This window comes from Seriola lalandi, unplaced genomic scaffold (assembly GCF_002814215.2).
Source record: "Seriola lalandi dorsalis isolate HSWRI2012SDOR001 ecotype SW California unplaced genomic scaffold, Sedor1 jcf7180002054591, whole genome shotgun sequence".
NCBI classification, from domain to species: domain Eukaryota; kingdom Metazoa; phylum Chordata; class Actinopteri; order Carangiformes; family Carangidae; genus Seriola; species Seriola lalandi.
The window spans coordinates 1,119,599-1,136,068 of record NW_019525144.1 but is presented as its reverse complement, the minus strand read 5'-3'; the positions used below and the strand labels follow the sequence as shown (position 1 = coordinate 1,136,068).

General features: G+C 42.0%; 1 long non-coding RNA gene across 1 annotated transcript in view; it reads left to right on the top strand.

The window, feature by feature from the left end:
• The first annotated feature begins 112 nt into the window (after positions 1 to 112).
• Positions 113 to 16,470, top strand: part of LOC147818395 (uncharacterized) — a 40,025-nt gene continuing 23,667 nt past the window's right edge. Inside the window, exon 1 of the long non-coding RNA XR_015438002.1 lies at positions 113 to 231. This is a non-coding gene — a long non-coding RNA (uncharacterized LOC147818395). The remainder of the gene's footprint in view (positions 232 to 16,470) is intronic.

Sequence of the window (16,470 nt, the reverse complement as noted above, 5' to 3'; positions counted from 1 at the left end):
TGGGGGTGTTGGGGAGTCGGGGAGGGGAGGTTGACCTCGATTGCCGCCCAGGATGTGAGCGTCTGTGGGCTGACGTGCTTTTCTCTCAATGTGGTCTTTACCCTTTTTCTCTTCGCAGTTCAGTCGGGACTGTGGGAGCGCGTCTGATCGCTGTCTTCAACTTGGGGTGAAGAAAGACAGGGGAAACTCCTCGGGATTCTCCGTACATTGAGCTCTGATCCGGATATTTTGGTGAGCACACTTCGGCCAGAATTGTTGCTTGATTGTAATAATTTGCTGTTTTCCCACCGACAAACATTTGAAAGTGCTCCTTCTGATTTGTTGTACTGATTTGAAACGGGCGTGTCTAAATGAGCGGACACTTTTGAAATGATCACCATAAACCACTTAAAGAAGCGTTTCATGAATTGTTTTTCTCGTGCCATGAGCTGGAAGAGACAGCGTGGTAGCGCAGCTCCTCCGCTGCTCTCTTTCAAAATTTTATTTATTTATTTTTTTAAATCCCATGGCAGCTAAGTTCTCTCTTATTGTGCACGGGAATTAAACGTGGCCATTTGTGACAATTATCAGTCAGTATTCCTGTCACGGAGGGTGGAGATAGTAAAATACAGCCGGGTGTGTGTGTGTGTGTGTGTGTGTGTGTGTGGGGTGGGGTGGGGGGTGGTAAGGTGAGAGGAGTGTGGAGTGTGAGAAGAAAGAAACATTTGAGGGATCCCTCAGGGAAGCACTGCTCCCCTCCTTTTGTGAGAGGGATTTTATTAGTCTTTTATTTCTCTACAATGATTACATTGTTTGATATTGTTCTAAAGCCTCAACTTAATATGCTATTATTGTCAGTGCCATTACCCCCCCTTATAAAGACAGTGTCATCCTACAGTACTGCTGTCTGTGCTGTAGGCATAAATCTTTGGTGCCATTTGCTGCTTTTATTGTCCTGTTTATCAATTAAGCTTGTCTATAATGGAGACATCACACTTCCTCCAACATAAAACATTACTCTCCCACACACCATCCGTTAGCATCTCACCTCCCACATAGCCACACTTGCTGTCCACAGCCGATTATCTGGTTATGTTCCACCATTTGCACTAATAGAGAGTCCCTACTTAATGTAATGACAACTCGATCTGTCAGCCCGTGCACAACAGAGGGCCGCTTAAAGGCTCATAAGCGGTGTCATCAAGGGCAGATTGAGAGGCCGTAAAGACACAGAGGACATGACAAAGTGCCTGTGGAGGTTGTCTGAGCAGTTTGCTGATGTGTTTTATTGTCCATGTACAGTAAGGGACAGTGATAGTGAAGCCTGCACAGAAATGTGTTTCTTGGCGTGTGTGTGTGTGTGTGTGTTTGTGTGTGTGTGTGCGTGCATGTGTGTGCGTGTGTGTGTGTGGGTGCGCGCCGGCTCTGCTCAGTCATGTGCATGCAAGGAAAGAATAAGTGAGCAAAAAGAAAAGAGGGACAGAGAGAGAGAGATTATGCTAACTCAAAGTATTGGAGGAAAAGGAAAACCCATGTAAGCAGTTTTTCTTTTAGCTTATATATTTATATATTTAGCTGTCAGGGCCTTCACTGATACACAGTTGGTTCTTCTGGCTTTGACATGCTTGTCACCAGCTGGAGGTTTATATGGAAGAAGGCCACTGCTTATTTTAGCTTAGCTATACGACTGCAAGACAAACAAGGGGTTGGCTAAGAGGATTGACCAAACAAGACCACTGACTTAAACACAAATGAAGGCGGCTTATAACTCAGATGACATGAGAGGAAGTTGCCAGACAACAGTTAAGGTTCTGCCGTACTATATCTCCAAAAGCTGGGGTGAAAGTGCAGAAAGAAATGATCTGTTACCAGCGGGTGAGCTGTGGATATTTAATAATAAGATTTTTTTTTTCGTGCTGCCAGACATGGTACATTTAAAGTAAAAGTAATAATGTATCAAAGAAATTTCATTGGGAGAGTGTCCCTTGTCATCCCTCCTCAATTTACCTCCTGTACTCTCTTCAGATGAGTTTCGGGCTGGGACTCACACAGATGTTTCAGTAGAGATTGTGAACCTTTTTTGTAGACATGGCCAGCCAATCATGCAATGGACCAATCATTTAGCCTCAGCGACCCCCATCAGTTTTTTGTCAGGTGAAAATGAGATGATGTATTCTCTGATGATGTGCTGACATGGTGTCGCTGATGGCAGTCAAGACGACAGCGACGATGATGATGATGATGATGATAGTGTTGTTCTGCCAGGCACTTCTTAATGATAGTTATAATACTGATCATCTGATTATCACTGATAATGATGATAAAGTATGTGGGTAGGTGCATTACATCATGGTGATAGTGCTGCTACAGTGCTGCAGCAGTCAGGAGTTAGGGCGCTACATCTTAAGACTGGAATAAGATCAAAAGGACTTGATTTCCCAGAATGCTCTTCAATCTAAGAGCTGTGTGACTTATATTGGAGAAGAGGCAAACACCAGGTTAAAGTGCTCTTGCAAGAAGCAGACAAGTTGAGTATCTTTTGACAGTATGAAAGAATGAATCTACTTGTATTTGATGTTGTTAAAGTGGTGGGCTGGCAGCATCATCGCAGTCTTGACAGTCCGTGCAAAATGGTAGCGGCATACAAAGCCAATCCTGATTTTTCCATGTGACAGATTGTGAGTGTGTGTGTGTGTGTGTTTTTTTTTTTTTTCTTCTTCTTTTCTTTTTTTTTTTCTTTCCTCCGGTTGTTGTTTGTTCTCTCAGATGCAGTTACTAAATCACACATAACAGGCACATACGCATTCAAATGCACATTATCTAATTTTTTTAACGTGGACAAATATGACAAACAAAGCATTCAGCACATTGTCAAAAATACCAAAAACACATTGATGCAGGCCTGCAGTCACACTTGCCTACACACCTTATTGTGTCTTTCACGTATCTACCTATTCTAACATACAGTACATGGCCTTGGGCTTAAAAATACCAGTGCAAACAAACACACACACATGCGCGCGCGTGCGGACACACACACACGGACACAGATATAAGCAGTTTGAGCAGGGACAGCCCTGGCGTGCTGGCGCCAAACCAAAGAGCTGGTGATAACGAGGTTGAAGTTAGTTAGGATTTTAGCTGTGCATCAACCTCCTAACACCCTTTCTAAATCTGATTCATCCCAAAATGAGATGTTTTTCCAAGAGAAGAAGATAAAAACATTCTCTCTTTCTCTCTCTCTCTCTCTCTGTCTCCCTTCTTTCCTTGCCAAATACAGTGGAACCCAAACCCCCCTCAACACTCCCCACTCCCCCTCTCTTTCTATTACTCTCATACTCTCACACACTATCTGTTTCACACCCCGTTCCTCCCTCCCATTCTCTCACATCTCTCTCTTCTCTTCTCCCCTGGCACCTCGATGTGTTTCTCTTTAATTGAGATGCATTTCAATGTGGTGCAAATTAGCTTTCTACAGCTCCAGTCTAAACTTGCAACCTGTGTGTGTGCGTGTGCAAGAGCGTGCACGCGTGTGTATGTGTGCCCATGCATGTATGTGTGCATGTGTAATCTATATGTGTGTGTGTGTGTGTGTGTGTGTGAGAAAAGAATTCCCATAGTTGAAAGTGAAGGCGCTACCTTCCTGTTCATTTCTCCGACGCGACTTCTGATGCCTCCTCTCTCCCACAAACTTTACATTTTTAGTACAGCATTAATAATATTCATTGGTTTGCAGTTCTTTGGTTTGTGTCTCTTGGCTGGAAGAATTCTACCCCCCCCCCATATTTGGATTTGAATTGTGATCTGTGCCTCTGAGAGATGAGAATACATGGCAGCTCATTAGGGAGAGGGACGGAAACCAGGAGGGTCAGGGGTGGAGGTGGGGGTGGGGTATGGGGGCTTATAAAGACATGTCTCAGTTATGCAATGTTTGTCCTCCTCAGCTGATCTGATCTGGTACTGTTTTGCAAAAGGAAAAGGCTGGCTGGTGATATGATTTGCACTGTGCACAGTGTAGTTGTGCTGCCAGATAACTGAAAACTACAATTTCAACATCACGACAACAACTTCAGTTGACTCCCAAAGTATTAAAAATCAAATTTTGAGTATAATAAGCAAATCATTACCAGTTAATGGTTTATAGTGACTTTTCTCTTTTTTTGAGAAACTTCATTATCTAGAACTTAGAGCGGTGGTTTCTGACACGGGGAGTCAAGACAGCCAAAGAGGTCGGAGGATAAATCGTAACAGATAACAGATAAGGAAAGAAAAAAAACAAAACAAAGAACAACATTTCTGCTACACAAATGAAATACTGGATTGTTTGCTTTGGCTGGACTGCCCACAAACAGCAAGAGCTTGGCAACCACTGAATTAGAGAGATCACCATCTAGCCTCAATGTTACCTTTCTTGGCGAAAAAAATTGCAAAGACAAGTGGAGTTACGTTTGAAAATATCTCACCTAGTGACAGATACTTACACTTGTCTCAACAAAAATAAGATTTATCATGAAGATCAATGCAGCGGTCTCTCCAGGTGTTCTCTGGTGTGTATGCGTGTGTGCGCGGGCAGTGTATGAGTGTAAACATGGCATGGTGCACTTTGTGGCACTTTTTCTGCGAGCGCATATGCATGTGTACATGCATGCATGTGTGTGCGAGCAAGAGGAGTCGTTAGGGAGAGTGATGCTGACAGTGAGGTGACCTTGGGGCTTCCAGTCTTCCTCCTGTCGATGAAGGGGATGACTTAGTGCCTCCCTCCCCACCCATGATGGCTCATTTATTATCATTAGGCACACAGTCAAAAGATGCAGCTCAGGCCCTCAAGACAGAGTGGTACGTCTGTGGGTAGTGTGCATCTCTGCGCCTGTGTGTGTATTGCTGAGAGTGAGAGACAAGAGGACAGCGACAAGAAAAGGAAGTCTTATCTCTTACAGTAAGTGCTGCAGATCTGAGCATATGTGTCTGTCAGCTTGTGTTTGTCACAGGTACTCTCTCCTTTGTATTAGCCTCCGAACGTGTGTTTATCCATGTCTTGACACGCAGACGTGTTTGCCTGTCGGTCCACATCTGCCAACGAGACAGGCCTCTCTGCCTGCTTACCATGCAACATAAATAACCCTTCGTGCCATAACCCTAACCTTACGTCACCTCAGCCTGCCAGAGAGCAACATTAGTGGTATATGGCTACATCAGGGCTGCCGCTGTGCTATCGTTTCTCAGTGTGATGGATGGAGACTTCTGCGGGCCAGTCAATACCCAATCTGAGCCCCACTGTCCTGATTTAAGATACAGCAGCACCCAGGTGACACACTCAGAAGCACGCCACTTTAATCACTCTGAGCATCAACTCTACACTGCCAAGATTTGTGTGTGTGTGTGTGTGTGTGCGCGCGCATGTGTGTGTGTGTGTGTGTGTGTGTGTGTGTGTCAAGCACTGCTGTAATCACACAGCGATCGGCAAGTCCTGCACTTCTGACAGAGTTAACATTTCTTCAGAATGTGAAGTGAGAAACATAAATAACGTTTATGAGGGAGGATTTAAGATACGTGTAGCTTGAATAGAAACAGAAAACATTCATGAAGCGAGAAGATGGAGGGACTGAGTTACTTTATTTTAGTATTAACCTGAAAGGGAATAAGAATTGTATTAAGCCTTGTGTAAACTGAAAGTTCACTTACGATAACTCTGCCTCCTACAAAATACATTCACACACTTCTAATTTGCTTTGCCAAATTTGCGTTGGAAACATAATTGCTGCCTGGATTAAATTGGAGTGGCAACTGTTTTTTTCTCATCCATGAACTGTGACATCCTTATACTGCCCAGATTGTCACACGGAGGAGGACAGGGTAGATGGTTGGATTCACAAAGCACAGGACTCTGTTCGTCCTGTGTGCTGTGCGGTGTTAGGTTAAGAGCCCCCTTTGGTTTAAGTCAGAGAAAAGACATGGATTCAGTGAAATACTGAAAAAGCCAATGCACAAAGTCCCATCTCCCATTAAAATTGTGCTTTTAAGTCACTTTTTTCAGCATTTAACGCAACACAATCTTTACATTCGTTATGCCTAACCATTAAAATATTACTGCTTTTGTTGCCAGGAGCAAATGTTGGAGGGAAAACAAATGAAATAAACTGATAGTGACATTTTGCAGATATTTTCAGTTTAAACATTTTCTTTGGCAGTGGGCAGTTTAAGTTCAATCTAAAAGGGTCTGTATCGTGTTGATAAAATAAAATAAAAATCACAGCCTACGCACAATTACTTATCCTTTAAGATTTATTTGCTAATGCAAATTTCTTTAAGCTGAAGATAATTTTTTAAGAAATAGGCTTACATATCAGAAGGGCAAACGTCTCTACCTCACACAAATTGTACGTCATATGCAATGGTGGAAAAGTTTAATAGAAATCAATATTTCAAGAGTGAAAAAGGTGGGCAACCAAAATTCAGCATGCTAAGTGTGTACAGTCTTCCTGCTGTTTCCGTTTACGAGTGCATCATGCAGGAGAAAACGCTTCAGTACGTGTGGTAATCAAGGGAAGATTGTGTTTGTATGAGTGAGCGGTTGGATATCACTACTTTATCAGAGAGTAATCTGTTTGCACTGGTTCAAATTGTTCCCTCTTGACATGTCATCATTCACATACATGCACAGCACATAGTTACTTGTGTACACAGAAACACAATTACACACACATAAACTTACACACACACACACACACACACACACACACACACACACACACAGACTTCCACAGCCCCTCCCCTCCTGCCCCTCCGCTTTGGCTGTTAGTCTAATTTATGAGGTGCCGTTAATTTGGCCTAAACGCTCGTTGCGAGACCTCCCTCTTCTCTCATCCCTTCATCTCTGCATCCCTCCTTCTCTTCCTCCCTCTCATCAGTCACTCGGCAGAGTAAATCAGGGGGGTGGTATTGCGCAGCAGGCAATACATAGACTGGACACCTTGACTAATATACCACTGTCCTTCTCCCTCCCTTCCTCCCTCCTTCACTCCCTGTCTATCTAACTCTGTCCATCCCTCCCTCTCTCCATCTCTCTTGCCCACTGTCTAAATCAAATTGGGCTCCTCTCCTCTCCTTTGTTTCTCTTTTAGATTAGCCTCTTCCTCATGCCTCTCTGCACCTCTGCCACCTCTCCCGTGCGTGTGTCCTGCGCATTTTCCCTCCACTCTTTTCGTTTTCCTCCACCCACTGTCTCAACACTTATGTCCTCCACCTTTCTTCCGCTACTCTCCTTCCTCACTCCCTTACCTTGCCTCGCTCCTCCTTGCCTCCTCCCCTTTTCTCCTGTTCTCATGTTTGGTGTAAATTTAGAACAGAAGGCATGAGGGGATGCTTTGTGTGTGTGTGTGTGTGTGTGTGTGTGTGAATGCGCATGCGCGTGTGTGTGTGTGCGTGTGCGCGCGCGTGTGTGTATGTGTGAGAGTGTGAGAAAGAGAAACTCTACATGAAAGCTTCTCAGACTCCCCATACCGCGCTCAGATGGGGCTGATTAAAAACCTAAAGCCTTGGTTTTCATCCACATTTAGGATTCACATAAAATCACATTCACACACTCACATGCGCTAAGTTACATACACACACACTCACATGCACACATACATTCACACACGAACACACACAAGTTTCGTCTCGTCATTATCTTCCTCTTATTCCTCTCTTTTGCTCCCTACGTCTGTTGTCCTCTCCTTTTCTCGCTCTCTCTGCCTCACTCTCTCTCAAACACAAACACTCACTGTAGTGGCTGGTTGAAGGTGATTCTTTCCGATATACTGGAAGTGAACAGAAACAACAGAAGGCATCTGAGACTCCCTCATCGCTTTACGCCACATTGTTCTCTATAATTTCATACATGGTACACACTTGGGAGCAACCCTGTGCCGTACTCACTGTACTGAACTGCCCAGTACACCTATACATCACTGTCCATCTATTCCAGCTCTCTCTCTGTGTCTCCGACTCCCCCCCCACCCCCACAGTCGTTCTGGGTTTTATGTCTATTTATTTTCTTTCTCATTTCTCATCTTTCACAACGTCACTCTCCCATCTACCGGCCCCATCTTTGTCCTTTCTCCTCTCTCGTCTTCAAATTCCCACAGCACAAAGGGCTTAGCTACTTCTCAATAAATGTAACAACATCCAACCTCCTGTTCTCTGCCCCGCATCCCAACCCCCCACCCCCTTCCCAATTGCTACCTCTCCCCCCTCTCTTCTCTCTGTCACTTCTTCCTCTCTCGCTGGGCTTCCTACTAGTGCACAGTCATACAGTCACAGTCTTACAGTCACAAGATAAAGCACGCTACCTCTGCTTTATCCCTCTGTGTATTATATAAATCCACCATGGTTATCATTAAGCAAGGAACACCTTAAAACACTGCCTCATTCTATATAAAGATCAGACTCTATGGAGCAAAGAATTGACTTAATTATAATAGAGATAGAACCAGCCAGAAACTGGATTTTTTTAAGGACCATACCGATTTCAGAGTATATAAATATATACAATATATATAGGCTACGGTATATATACACACATTCTATATATTTGTTTAGTTATTTATGTATTTATTAAGGACCATGCCAAATACATTTATAAAATACATTTATTGCAGCAGATAGAGCTAAAAGCGAATCTTTTGATTCCGGTGATGCGCAGGCTGACAGGTTTAACAGTAGCAGAATCAGTATCAGTACCCAACTATCCACCCTGACATTGGTAATCTAAAGCATACAGTAATTAAACAGTTCAGGAGAACTGAGAATTTTCCCGGTTGCCTTCCACTATTCAGGCTGTATGAACAAGTATTTTGACCAAGCTTTGCGGAGCAGAATTTTAACATAAAGCTTCTCTTCAGTGGAGGCTTTTGTTGACCTTGAGACAGCACTAAAGGTTGTTACAAAAAAAAGAAAAATCAAACATCCATCAAATTTGACTGTTAATGAAAAATGATATGTTAAATTGTAAATATAATACCACCATATTATATCTCACTACTGTATTAATAAAAACACAAACAACAAAGCAGCAGTGAATTGATTAATCTATTAGTTGATCGACAAAATTAACCAGCAACTGTTTTGATAAGCGATTAAAAGTTTTGAGTATTTAAAAAAAAAAAAAAAAAAAATCCAAATGATTTAGTTTCTCCAATGTGATTATTTGATGGTTACCTTAATTGTAAAGTGAATATTAGTGGGTTTGGGTCATACAAATGAGATGTCATCTTGAACTGTAATCATTAGTTGCAGCCCTAAAGAAAATAAGAGGTTAAACATACATAGATACACAGTTTTGTAGGTGTTACACTCTCTATAGAACAGGAAAGGATGGAATTTAATTCAGCAGTAAATGCATTCAGGTCATGTTCTTTGGGATCAGCAGCACAAATCAGGGGTTATCAGCTTCTGGCAATGCTGGCAGCCCGCTAACACAGTCAGGTAAGTGCAGAATGATGAATTGTTATTATATAAACGACTTGATCCTAACTTGATTTTCGGGGATGGCTGGACACATTCATCATTTCACAAGTGAAACACATTCAAACGAAGCATTATGAATGTGGTAATATATGGACTTACACGTGAAGAAGTGTTTTTTCACAACTCCCCGCCGACCAGGGTTCAACACTTTCAACTTAAATAATAATCAGATTCAATGACAGACATGGAAGTCGCAAATCAAGTATGAATTGGGTGCGTTCTCTTGTGTGAATCCATTATGTGGCTGTATCCCTGTGAGATCTCTGGGAGTCAGGCCAAGTGTCTCTGGCTGAGCCATCTCCATTCGCTGTGTGTCTGTTCAGTCAGCCACACAGAAGACAGATAGAACCACCAGTCTGCTCACCCCTCCAGTCGCACCAATGTAATCAGACCTCAGCAGCCATAAACCACCGGCTATGGACACTCTGCCCAGCCCGCTGTCACACACACACACACGCGCACACACACGCACACACACACACGCACACACACACGCACACACACAAACACACACCAACACAATCCCGAGTACACGGATACAGACAAATGAATTCAAGTGAAGACTCATGCACGAGGACGGATTAGCGTGCGTAAGCAGAGACACAATCTGAAAAAAACACGACTCAACTCCAGTGTGAGAGATAGCGCTTCGACATCGGCTCACACATGCACACATATCTGTACAGGCTGACACATGCATGAACACGCACGTAGCTTAAAGTGAGGCGTTGAGTGCTGAGTGGTGGTCCTCCATAAGTTGAGGCTTTCTGCCCAAGGAGCTTAGCCCAACGTGTCCCACTCCACTGGGGCAGGAAGGATGTCTTCTGGCCCAAGGGGAATCTTAATCATGCTGCTCATCCTGCCAATGTTATGTGTGTGTCTGTGTCTGTGTCTGTGTGTGTGTGTGTGTGCGTGTGTGTGTGTGTGTGTGTGCATGGATGGACTACCGTGTACTGTGTGTGTGAGTTATGTGAAAGCTTGTGTCTTTATCTCTTTTCCTCACTGTCTCTTCCCTTCCATCACTCTTTTAGCACCTCCATCAGTGTCTGTTTCCCCCCTCACCACCGCCTGCGTCTCAGGCCATTTTGTGTCTGTTTGTCTTTTTGTTATCTTGTATCTTTTGTTCTCCTCTTCAGCAAACTAACACTCAGTGTCTCCCTCTCCCACCTCCCCGCCTTTCTTCACTCTCTCTCTCTCTCTCTCTCTCTTTTTCTTTTTCACTCTCTCTCTAGCTCTGTGGTGTGAATGATGGTGTGTGACTGTGCTTTAGGAGATTTACTGCTGGATCCTGTCTCTGTCAGGTGTCGAGACGAAAGGAAAGCGATGAGGGGGGGGGCAGATGGAAGATAGAGCAGTATACAGGGAGATGAACACGGGAGAGAGTGGGGGAAATGGAATCAGAGGATGGGGAGAAAGAAAGGGATGAGAAAGAGAAATTATGGAGGAAGACCATACAATGAGATAGAGGAAGAAAAATGCAAACAGAGTGTAGAATAGAACAGGAGGCTCCCCTATGTTTTTTAAAACAGTCTCTGAATATAGTTTGACAGAATGGCTTCTATACTCAAATCTAACTTTCTCACTTTCCCTCCTTTCACTCTGTTCCTCGCCTTAACATAAAAACAAACACACAACACAACACACACAAACACAAAAACACACACACACACACACACACACACAGACAGAAGTAAAAAACTTGCTCAATTACTGACACAAACAAATGAATTCATGCTGTCAGGTTCCAGGTGAAACGTACTCTCGCACTGACCAAAAACCAATTCGTTTTGTTGGATAAATGCGAAAGATTTCCCGATCTCAGATTCCAATTGAAAAACCAACTCTCTCTACAGTGAAGCGCTGTGGGCCTTTTGTGAGCGGGTTAAAGTTGTGGCTGAAGGGTCAGTGTGAGTGTGTTTAACCCACTAACAGACCATTCACACACTTTAATGGCCCCCAAGAGGACACACACATGCATCTTCAAAGACCAGGATGCCTTAGTGTAAGGACGAACATGTACTGCCAGATGCACACAGACAACTTGTACCATACTTGTGAGGACTGTCTCTTTATTGGTGTCTTTTAACATCATCGTTCAGTAGAATATAATCAACAGGGACAGGATGCACTTATTTCATGGGTGTGGTCAATTTGATCAATGTAGCCTAATGGAACCAAATTAGATTTTAATCTTCAATCTATTTCACTTAAAGCAGTTACATGGTTGACTAGAAAAAACTACAATAGTTCCAAAAATATTAGAAGACCCAGTTTAGTCAAATACAAATTCCACCTTAATTCAATGAAACATGCTGTACCTACGCTTTCAGTTGCTTCATGTAACATGTAACATTAAGTGCATGAATCTATATTAGCTGTGTTATCAAGAAATCGCTCATAAAGCGCCACTGCTCCTCATCCTGCATGGCCAAAAATAGCCCTGCATCAAGGGGCTGCATTGGTGTGGGCGTGTGGCTACAGGTACTGGTGAGAAGATGAGATACAAACCAGGAAGTCCAGCTTTAAAACCTTTATCACAAAACAAGACACTGTACAGCAGTTTATGCTCCTTAGAGGAAGGATTTTACAACTCTGCAAAGTTTAAACATCAGCAATAATTAGCTCCTCCGTCTAGACGCTCACGAGGTAAATAATAGAATTAGCACATTGCTACATAGCACAACATGCTATAGACCGCACAGCAAAACATCTTGCGTTAACCACAGGACACAATCACCAATTTATATGAAACACAGTGTGTGTAGGATCACTTGTTTTTCCAATGTGATTTTTGATTTTTAAATGCAGCCCTGTCATCACCACAGGATGCATTTATTGTCAGGCTTGTACTCTCCATGACTGGTGTTCAGGTTCACACCATGTTAGTCTGTCAGTGACGGCAGTGCTGGCAGCAGTGTTGGCACAATCTGGACACCTCATGTCATTAAAACATGGCTCATCTTCTGAATGCTCCTGTTTACAATGAACACTATTTTCACAGATATAGTATGAGAATGGTAAATGATGGTTAAATATTTGCGTTAATACCAAAACTTTGCATTAAGTATTCATATATCAGGATAATGTGAGGACTCTCAGGCAAAGCAGAGAGCTGCAATCACAGGATCGAGTTTCCCCCAGAAAATATGAAGTTATCCACCAGTCTCACTTGGAACTCAAACACTTTCTTAAGTCAATTTATTATTTTTGATTAAGTATTCCTTTTTCTATTTTTAACAGTCCTCTCAATGTTTGTAATGAAAGCAGTTCTGCAGTTTTTTGGTTGTTTTTGGTTTAACTAAACATTACCCACAAACCGAGCCTGACATGAATCCAGCACAAATTTTAATATAGGATAAAATTGTGTATGTATCTCTGTTAGCAACAATTTAATGTTAATATGTATCTTGACATCTTTTTGTTTGTGTAAACCACCATATCCAATATGTTATCATTTTATTTTCCCTGTTGCGATGAAAAGCACGAATGTCCAAGTTAACCAGAAATCTCAAATTTGATATCACAAGGACAACCAAACAAAAACACACGAACAGAGATGTTCAACACACACACAGTAAACGTGTGTGCATGCATGAATGACTGCATCATGTGCTGTGGAGAAAGCTAGAAAACTAAAGACAGGAGATGTATTGAGAGAGAGAGAGAGAGAGAGAGCAGAAATAGAAATGGTCTAAGGCACCCATCTGTCAGAGAAAAAGAGGAGAGACTGGCTGGGAGATAGAGAGAAAGAGAACGGGGGTAAATTGACAAACTGCAAACAGCACATGGATGTACAGACACGGGCTGTGAGACAGACAGAAAAGAGAGATGGGGGGGGTGAGCGACACAGCACAGAGACAAAGAGGAACCAGAGAGCAGACAGAGACAGAAAGAGAGTGAAAGACATCCAGGCTGAGAGAGTGACAGAGTGTAGTCCTGAGAGGGAGAGTGTGTGGGTGAATGTGAGAGCAGCGTTAGCTAACTCGTCTGTCAATCTCAATCTGTGATTGACACCTCGGGGTACAGCGCTCCCCTCTTAGCCCGCTGGCTCTTCCTGTCAGGATGTAGGGCACGGGGTCACATACACACACACACACACACACATGCACATAAAACAGGCATGCACAGTCACATAAAGTGGGGATTACATACCTACTGTGTGCTTTGTGATAGACACACACATCCTTACATGGTAGGGAATATGGCGTAGATGTGTCTGCACACACATACACACTATCAGCAGACATACACACACACTTGAAGACGGGGTCTAGCAGAGGTGAGGTCTCCTGTGGGGTCCACTCTTGCTGACTGGATCTTAACCTTTGACTTATGACCTTTGACCTTTACACTGTCAGCAGTACAGCTTTCAGACAGCTTACAGACTGTATGTGAGTAGATGTGGGCATGCATGTGTGTATTTGTCTGTATATTTATGTTATGTGTATGTTTATAGGTTCATGCACATGTAGCTATTTTTTGAATGAATCCTTTTTTCTCTCTTCCCCTCTCACTTTCTTTTTCCGTGTTTTTACCCAAACAAACAAGCAATGTCATAAAACACTGTGCATTAGCATTACCTATCACATGCATAAAATTGTATACACACATTTAAATACTCATACACACACATATCAGTGTTCTTTGATAGAGGGATGATAACAGTGTGGCCTCCGCAGTGTATCCTGACCTCTCACAGTCACTCACACTCCAGACTGAAGTGCTGTATGTATATTTTTCTGGGTCTCAGTGAGATAACAGCATTAGCGTAACAGTGTCAAAAATGTACAGTACTTTTATTCATATACATGTAATACAAGGAGGGAATTTCATTTTATTCTTCTACGTAGGGCTGTCACGATTGGGGCTGGGCAATTATCCAAAAAGGTATCAAAGCCAATATTTAGAATCTCTCACCAACTTAATCTTGCTCATGATGGTTAATTCAGTTAATACGTTCCCCAATCTGTGTGTTCATGAACTGTCCCCTTAAAAAAAATACCTCGTGTTCCATCACGTGCCCCCACCCCGTCCAACTAACGATAGTGAGCGTTCAGTCGAAGTAAAGTTGGCGATGTGGATGAAACGAGCGCAAACAGGCTATGTCCACACTGATACATTTTAGTTTTAAAATGCATCACTTTTGCTATGTTTACGAGTGGTGTCCACATTACTCTGGAGTTTTCAAGCCCCAAAAACTGAAACTTTTGAAAACACTGCCGGACCCATTTTAGTTAAAAAAAAAAGTCTGTAGTCTGGACGGGCAGAAACAAAGACTTGTGGATGCGGCCTTATCAATAACAACTACCAGTCAGTGGTGAATGCAACATTGATAGTTTAGTTTAGTTTAGTTTAGTTTAGTTTTTTTATTTCGAACATGTGCGAGTAACACAACAAAGTAAACTGAAAAACAAACAAATCCAATAACAATAGTCAAAACAAAAATAATAATGTGAACACAAAAATAATAATGTGAAAAATAGTTCAATAGTTGATAGTGACAAACACCGCCAATTTGTTTAATCACATTACGCACGATCACATTGCAGAATATGAAGAGTGCATGGCTCAAATAAAGAGACAGAGACCGATAAGTGCCAAAATAATTATTCATTAATCATAATCGAGGTAAAAGTATGAAATAATCGTGATATTGATATTTGAAGTCATATTGCTGTGCCCTAGTCACAATATCAGATTTTCACTACTTGATTATCATTGCCAAAATAATTCACAAAAACAATATTATCACAATATCTGTAGAAAATTTGAAAAAATAATGTTATCAGTCAAATTCATATTTACTTTGTTTATTGTATGTTTTGTTTCTTTTTTGGCAAAAGAATTACTTGATCTGAATATGGAGGTGGAGAGACATGTAACCATAACTCTACCAAAATGTCCAAAAAGAACAATTACACTTAATTGATGAATGGTGAAAAGGCAACCAGATAAACTGGTATCCACAAAGCCTAACATCTGCCATCATATTATCATACATGTATTATTAACGCAATATCAATATTTAATTTTTTGAATATTGTGGTTATCGTACCGATATATTGTGGCACCGCTAGTTTACATGTATGTTTTCATTCATTTGTTGACTTAAGGTTGACTTTTTTCCAAAGCATTCAGCTGAATCTCATAGTGTTTATGGAGTTGTATTATATCTCGAAATTCACTCTGAAACCGCTGTGTGTATATATATATATATATGTGTGTGTGTGTGTGTGTGTGTGTGTGTGTATGTGTGTGTGTGTGTACATAATCACTCCTCGTGTCCTTGCAGATATACTGTTTTTTGCCTTACAGTGTGAAGGTCAAGTGAAAACCTTAATTTATGCATGCGTATAGCTTAATACATCTATTGAAAGACAAGATCAAACCAAAGGGTAGATTTGTGCATACTTAATGAGAGATGGAATTTTTGCACAACATACTGTTTTGCTATAGAATTCAAAAAGCACAAGCATTTATATTCATGATTATTTTAAAATGTTGAAGTTCAATTTGAATTTGGAGAAAAGCCGATGCTGTTTTCTCTTGAAATCCAATTTTCTTGGATGAGTTTTACCATAAGAACTGACCTTTCTGAAATTCACCAACAACAAAATAAGTCTCCCCAACTCAGCTGCAATGACAGTTTTGAAATCACACATATTACACATTTTTTAAAATCAGTCCAGCTTATCAAATGCATTGGCAGTGGTGTGAAGACGACTGATCTGTCCAAGCAGCTGCTGTTAATGGAAGATGAGATGCGCCGATGGTTTTTACATTACATGTTGTATCCGTGAAGCTCTGGTGTCTTTTAAAAACAATATCTCATAATGCAACACATACACACTAATGAGAGGAGGTGTCCATCTGGCGCTGTGTGTGTGTGTGTGTGTGTGTGTGTGTGTGTGCGTGCGTGCGTGCGTGCGTGCGTGCGTGCGTGCGTGCGTGCGTGCGTGCGTGCGTGCGTGCGTGCGTGCGTGC